Here is an 8,032-nt window from a genome sequence, read left to right on the forward strand (position 1 = left end):
ACTAAACTTCTGAGTTTAGTCTTTAAGCTCAGTATCTCAGAGGGAAGGTTCTCAAGTCATGATATATTTTGCTTTAAAAGCTAGAAATAATAAGTTGTTTTTAATGTTTAATGTGGGACGGTATTAATGGAAGTAGATCAGGAGGCTTTAAACCATTTAAAGACTCTTTCCCAATCCAGAGGAAACACTTCCTATAAATTCTTCTTCTTACTGAAAAATGTTTGTGGCATTTGTTGATCTCACTTGGAGAGAGTGAGAGAATGCCAGTGTGAAATACTTCTGTGCCATTATGAAAAGAAACGAATTACTGACCATAGTAAGTATATTTTAAATGGTAGCAATATAGTATGGAAATACTTAAAGGCATATGCAGAAAGACTTTAGAATAATTCCTGATCATTTTAGTAACAGCAATAGCAAAGCAACAATTGGAATAACAAGCCCTTTAATTATAAGGTGGGAAAGAGAAAAACATTAGAAGCTGTGTGTAATGTCCCTTTTCATTCTATATTTTTATTTTCTGTCAGGAGAAAGCTATTTTGAAAGGATTATTCAGGTTGTAATTATTAGAGCGGACAGCCAATGAAAAGGCAATTTGTCTTTCTAGAAAAATGATGGTTATCAATTATGTCATAGAGAACATCTTAAAATATTTTAAAGTTGTTCAGGTGCTTTTCTGCAATCAAAGTTCAATAAGTAATGAAATGAACCGATAAACCAAACTGATAATCAAATCTCTATCACTGAAACTAAATTGCTACTGTCAAAGTACTTGTTCGCCTGCTAAAACCTCTGTTTTTCATTCTTCCAAGACATTACAGCACCTGGCTTGTGCCCGTGACGTCTTTTACAAGTCAGTTGACTTCTAAAATGCCTTGATAGATAAAAAAAGGACCTAATGAGCAGATAACATACAAATTGTCCTCTGTCTCTGGGTGAAGGATGTGTAACTATAGAGAAGGATGAAGATGTTTTCGCTGCTGAACTATCCTGGATCAAGCAGGTAGCCAGCTTGTTCTGCAGATGGATCAGCAGGCAGAGCAGCATGGTTCTGGTGCCCAGGTGTTTCAGTGTGTTTTTGTTCTTGAGTTGAGCCAGAAACCAATCTTTTGTAAGAAGGGAAAGCAATAATGAGTCACTCACAGATGTCTCAAACACAATTAGAAGCTAAATGTCTTCCTATGGTAGCAATAATAATATAGCATTAAGGGGTGAAGGCCATCAACCAAGTCAAATGTGATTTAAAAAAAAAAAACAAAAAACAGAAAACAAAAAAACACGCTTTTTGGGTCTAAGTATTATTTATTACTTTGCAGTTGCACCAATGATGAGCTAAATGCTTTCCTGCAGCCATACTATTCTGACCTCAGCAAGGAGTGCCTAATTTGACAGGTGGTAGCTGTTGAGGAAGGAGTGCAGAATGCAGGTAAGGTTGTACTGGTGAAGTGATGAGTATTACTTACATCCAAATACTGTGACAGTCTGTTTTCATATAGCCTGACCTTGTCCATTCAGTGTTTTGCTTTCTCTGCTCTTCTGAGCCACTTCATTTACTTCATTTCAATCCCGTTTTCACTAGTGAGGTAGCCCGCCCCATAGAGCTTTTGTGTGGGTGCCTCCTTCCAGTTAGCTGTGAATAAGTCAGTGGGACTCTAGCAGGGCTGCTGATGGAGCCTCTACAGGTGTTGGAGAGGAGTACTGCCTCCTTCTGTGGCAGCCTCTGCACTGCTGAGGAGGATGCAAGCCTTGGGGAGGGAAGCAGCCATTGGAAAAGAGCAACCTGGTCTCTCAGGTGTGTCTGAGTTCAGTTGACACCACAGTGTCTTCTTGCAGTGAGGTGTTCTTGTAGCAGGGAGCACAGGCAGGAAAATCGGGGGCTGCAGTGGGAGTGTGGCTGGTGTTCAGTGTACTTCTGAAAAAGGCTGCAAGAGGAAAAAAGACACCGCAGTGTAAGAAGTAGGAGTGTCCTATCAGAGCACCTGCAATGCTATTTAACAAACAGTGTGAAGTGATGGAAGAGCGACAAAACTTAAAGTGCTTCCCCACTGGCTTTAAGGCCTGATATACAAGATGAGGGAATTGTGTGGCATGAAATGATGACCTCGAAGAAACGGGCCTGGTTGCTGGGCTATATTGGCTTTATAGGAAAGCTGAAGAGGACATACAGTCAGGGGAGTGGTGCTGTATGTAGAGTATTTTATCAAGTATAGCAGCATAAAGATGTTATGGTAAAAGAGAAGGACTGTGGAACTATGTTGGGCAGAAATCCTGTGCTCTAATAAAATTGTAGTGCTAAGATTGTGTTACCAGCCCCCTGCCCAGAGCTGTAATAGTGCTCAGGAAATGTGAAATGAGAGTAGAGAAGCTGCAAATTCAGGACAGGCAGCAACAGTGGGAGGCTACAACCGAGGCCCATAGAGGCTGGACCAGTGCCTCCTTGGGATGGGAGGCAGAGAGGATGCATCTGGACGTGCAAAGTGGCTGCTTCCCAGAGCACCCAGTGCTAGGACTCCAAGATGGAAAGGTGCAGTCCTGGATGTGGTCTGGAGTGGTGTGCAGCGGCCAATTCTGAGAGCTGCTTGGTAATCAGCAACCATCGTAGGATTAGGTGGAACTTCATAGCTGAAGAGAGCACAATAAATATGTGCAGCATGTGGTCATGCAGTTTCAGGTATAGTGTCCACAGAACATTCAGGCAATTGGTCAAATAAAAACCCCAAAACCTTAAGGAATTGTCCAGGAAGCCTATCAGCTTGTTGTAATAAAGTTTTTAGCAGCCCCCTGATATGATGCATGCTAACAAGGTAAAACTACATCATCCCTAGGAGCCTCCTTCAGTAAGAAGGCCAGGGGAGGGCATGGTAGCAAAATGGCTGGCAGCTGGAAGAGGGAAAGCCTGCCTGAATAAATAGAAGAGGAAAGTCCTGAGAACATTGCAGGTCAAACACAAACAGGAAATTAGAAATCCACATAAGGAATTAGAAAAGTGCCTTACCAAAGGATGCTCAAGTTTTTAGGAAAATTAGGAATTAAATTACAAACACCCCAATGCCATTATCACCATTTCCGTGTGAGGTTTTTGAAGTTCAAGATCGGGACAGAATTTCTGGGCCCTCTGTGGGGGAGACATCATCTGCTGAAACATAAGGCAGGAATGAGACCTGCCCTGTTAGGTCTCTTTTTTCATCCTATGTGCATATGCTAATCAGCTAACAAATGGCGAAACTAAATAAAATTTGTACTACTGTACCTGCAAACTTGAGAGGTACACTTTGTGCTGTTTTTTCCTAGAATGATTTCTCAAGCACAAGTATGTCTTAAAAAAAGCTCTGCTGTAGTTAATTTTGTGTTCTTTTCAAAAATCAAACTGTTGCAAATGAAAGTAGCTATTTGTGTTGTTTCATTGGGATTACAGGGCACAGGGCGCATAAACTTAATTGCAGAAATATTGCTATGAAAATAGCATTTATTTTTTGGTCAATATTTAGTTTGTAACCAAAAGAGTATTTTTCATTAACTTTTTTTTTTTTTAAAGTAAATTTCTACCCCTTTCTCCCTTAGGCAGTGATGCAGTTTTGTTTTTTAACATTGTGTGTGGGTCCCAAAACCATATGATGGTAAAGCAAAATTTATATTCGCTAGTTATATGTTCAACGTGGAATGCTTTGTATTTTTTTTATTTGCTTTTAATGTGAGTATCTGTAAAAACCCTCAGGCAAATCACCAATAGTAAGTCTGTAATCTTTGCTGGCTGTTGGAGTAAGTCCTTTTCTCTGATAAAATAAATGAGTAGATCTTTCTTTCAGAATCTGAGTCTGGCTGACTCAACTGATTCTGAAATGTTGAGGATACCTCTGGAGCCAGTTCTTCTATGCCTATGGTCATGTATAACTTTTCTTCTTCCATGAGGTCTTCCTACCATGAGGTAGAAGTCAAGAATTTGACTCCCCTAAAATGAAGTTGAGGTTTGATTTAAACCAGTGTCCTCTGTAATGTTTACAATGAGTTTAGCATTTCCTCAAAAGTATAATTGTGTTTTTGTTAAAAGCATGTGTAAAAGGGGACAATACATGAAAAATCAGGCTAGATAAGTTCTGAATGCTTTTAGGACCTTTATTTATTATTTCTGGTATTCCAGGTAATTTATGGGAAACGTAACTAAAATAGTTTTTTGATCACGGTCAGCAAGATACCGATAAAAGTATATGCAACATGGGACTGCTTGGGTGATGTCTAGGAGAGTATCATTGCCATTAGACCTGTTATCTTCAAGGTTCTTTGGAACCTTTTCGCTTTGGAAAAACAGAGTAAATAGAGACTATTGAGAGTTAATTGATTATATTTCTGGGTTTCTGATAGCTTTACAGTCTCTAATTGTCTTTGACTATTTTTTGTGCTTTTCTATAGTGTGAAGAATGCAAAACGGAAGTTCGATCAATTTTTGTTGCTCCATAAAAATATTTGCTCATATGAATAGCATAAGCAGGCCTGGCTCCTTTGTGCAGGAAACCTTGTGAGATCGTTAGGAAAACTTAATTACTCCCTGAATGAGAAACTGTCTGACCCTGCTCAGCTGAGGGAAGCACACACGCATCTTGTGTACCATTACAATTGGTTTTTAATTGCTGAGTTTGTTAAATTAGAAATCTGTTTGGGCTGAAGATAAAGCACTGTATTTACTTAGTACCCATACGCATTATTTTGGGATTGTTGTTTACTTGCTAGGCTTCATATTTCTTTTAGAGATATAGGATACTTCACATCCTTTTCCCCCATTTCTTTCTATTTCTTTCTCCCTTTTCCCATTTTGTTAGATGGTCTGTTCACGGAGTCGATTCAGGTGGAGGTAAGGGGAGGGTGTGGGTGGCCTCTTGTGCTTATTAGCTGTGCCACTGAGTTTGGAGATAGGCACAAGCACCAACCTTGGCAACTGAAACTTAGCCAGTTCATAACTTTTTGTCCACAGACCACTGGCAAGGTTTCTTGTTGTCACTGTTGAGCTGCTGGCTTCTGTCCCTGGTGGCGGATGTGTTCTGGTGCTCAACTGCACCTTTCTGAGCACTGTTATCATTGGTTGGGACACAATTCGTGTGTGATAAATCCTTTTGTTTTTTTCATCAATCTAAATTGCATGATCCTTTGATTTCACATTTTTTCCTTGGTTCATACTGTTATTGCCATTTACTGGGAGGCAAAACAAGGTGTCTGTTTAATCTAATTCATCACTTAAAAGCTTTTTATGAGAAACAAAGAACGTATTGTTCATTTCTTGGGTTAATTGTATGGCCCTAACAACTATAAGTCCCTTTCCAGAAATGATTATTATGTTTTAAATCCTGTAGTTCAAGCTCTTTATTTATTTATTATTATTTTTTGTTTTCTAATTCCTGTCTTTCAATGAGGAATATGTAAAAGAAATGTATGAATGTACATTATTTAGGCAGCTTCGTTATTAGTGCATTTGAGAATTCTCACAAAGCTTTCTCCTGTATCTGTTGGCAGACTCACTGTACTTGCCCATCAGGTAGAAAAACTTCTCCCAGCCCCTGAAAGGAGATCAAAATAGAGCAATCCGAACTCAGCTCTGCTCTGCTGTGACTGCAGGGAAGCAGTTGCTCACCCAGGCATGAGGGTGCTTGAGCTCTCCCTCCCAGGAGGGGCACAAGAACATACAAGAAACGCTCTGACCTACACATCAGCTTGGTAATTTCTGCCATTTCTACTTCCCAAATGCAAAGCTGCCCTTCAAGAAGCCATTTATCACTTTCTTTTGAACAATGATCCCATGTCATTGTAGTTGTGGATAGTGCCTGGTCCCTGCTCAGTCTTTGAAAAGAGCTACTTTAAAAACTATACCTGTTTGTTGCATTCATCTTTCACTAAAGCAGTGACCTTGTTTATATGCCCATCTTCCAGTTTATTTTCAAAATCTTTGATCTTCTTTGGTGTAGTTTTTGGAGGAATGTCAGCCTGCAGTCTCACATCATGTAAGATGTATCAATTGATGAAGATACAGAGCAAGACTACTTGCATTTTTTACACACGTGGTTAATTTATTATCCTGAAAAGTCTACTGCTGAGCAACAGTAAGTGTAACCAGTATTTGCCCGTATGTTTCTGTGTGACTTGTCCACGTATCCCTTCTTTATCCCAAATTATGCTTAAGATTAATCTTAATCTTTAGTAGGATGCTGGGTTTGGGGCAGCCTTCACTGGGTCTGTTTCCACGTGGTGAGATTAAAAAATAGTGCCAACTTTCCCAGCCCAGCTTTAGAGAGGAGATGGGGAAGCAGTTAAAACTCTGCCTCCCTCTTTCCACACCTTCCTATAAACCAGCAGGGGGTTTGCTCTTTTCATGGAAGTGGACAAGCAGACAAAACTTTAAACATTGGAAGCAACATTCAAGCAAACAGTTGTTCGTAATTCAGAAAAGAAATAAAAAGGGGAAGAGGTTATGAGATAACATCTATGCATGTATCTTCTCCTTCTGGTCTCTTGGTCATTGGCCCTTCAGTCTTTCACTGAGTCTTAATTTGCAAATAAGCAGAGGAGAAAAGAGTTCACTTAGCTGTGGCTGATGGAACTTGGTGTATATTATACATATACTGTGTGTACAAAGAACGGAAATGTCGTCATACTTCTCTGTTTGGGTACTGTTATACCACTCAAAGTGTGCTTGATTGTGGTTAACTTCCTGTGTTATAAGAAGATGAGAAATTAGGGTTTTAGGATTTATGCAAACTTTCTGTTGTTGCACAAGACAAAAATCATACAAACGGGTGGAAGAGTTGTGCTACTTTGACTATTTCCCTCCCCACACACCTTTTTCAGGACAAAGGATATGTTAGTTACCAATCTGTGATCCCAGGACAGAAGGCAGAGCATGACCCCTTCCATTGTGGATGATTGATGTAAATGGCTTACAGCCACTTCACATGCCCAGTAAGAATCAAAATATTTAAACATTCATAAATGTTTTTTGGTAGCCAACTAATTTTAATGAGGTGGGATGAAACTCTATTGTCATTACCAGTAATAATTGCCTGCCGTTAGTTGAATGGAATGGATATCAAGAGAGCATAAAAAGATGAAATAACATAAAGGGTCTTGTTGCTTAGGAGAAGTTTATTAATATCCATTTATTAATGGAATAAAATAGCCTTTTGTCTCTCTTTAGGTTAGTTAATAGTCCCATGTATATGAGAATCCAAACCTTTTTCATTGTAGTTTATTTCATCCCTTCTATTAGTCTTGTGAACTTTGCCACACAGATGCAGGGTGTAGAGCTGTAATGACTACTGTAGTTTTAGCTATTTATTAGCACTGATGCTGTTTAGATGAGGCACTCTTCCTTCTCAGTGTTACAGGGGTAGACATTGCTGACTCTACGGGAACTATTTTCTGTCAGTTAAATGCCTTTTGTGCATTATTATTCACTTATTTGGATACATTTTGTCAGAAAGAAAAATTCCATCTTTCCAGATGCAGTATCCTACTCCTGCCCTTTGAATACTGTTCTAAAACCACATTTAGACCTACACTTAGGTGGTTGTATTAAAATTAGTTTTTGTCATTAAGGCTAGTTCCAAAGCAAAGAGTAGTTTTCCTGCAGATGATCTTGCTGTTGAAACTCTTCACATTGCATCATTGACTTATTTGGGGTATAGGCACTAAGGCTCAAACTGGTATTTTAACAGCTCACATTGCACTATTGATTCTAGCAATTTAATGAAGTTGCATAATTCAGTTTTTTTCCTAACCACTTCCATTATAACATCCAAATTCACAAACAAGACTTCATGGTGGAACAGATCCTTTTTCTTAAGTCTCTCCCTATTCAAAAGTCTGAATCAAAACCATCTTGTCTTATTGACTAAGAGATAAATTTGATGTTGCCCAGTCCACCTCCTTATACAGATGCATTTTGACACAGTGTATTTGAGTGCTAATAATGACATTAGAAGATGTTGGAAAGAGATCTAATTCAGCATGCATAAGTGACTTTGCTGTCATCTCCTATTTTCTGCACAAT

The sequence above is a fragment of the Cygnus atratus genome, chromosome 8, assembly GCF_013377495.2.
Source record: "Cygnus atratus isolate AKBS03 ecotype Queensland, Australia chromosome 8, CAtr_DNAZoo_HiC_assembly, whole genome shotgun sequence".
Lineage (NCBI taxonomy): Eukaryota > Metazoa > Chordata > Aves > Anseriformes > Anatidae > Cygnus > Cygnus atratus.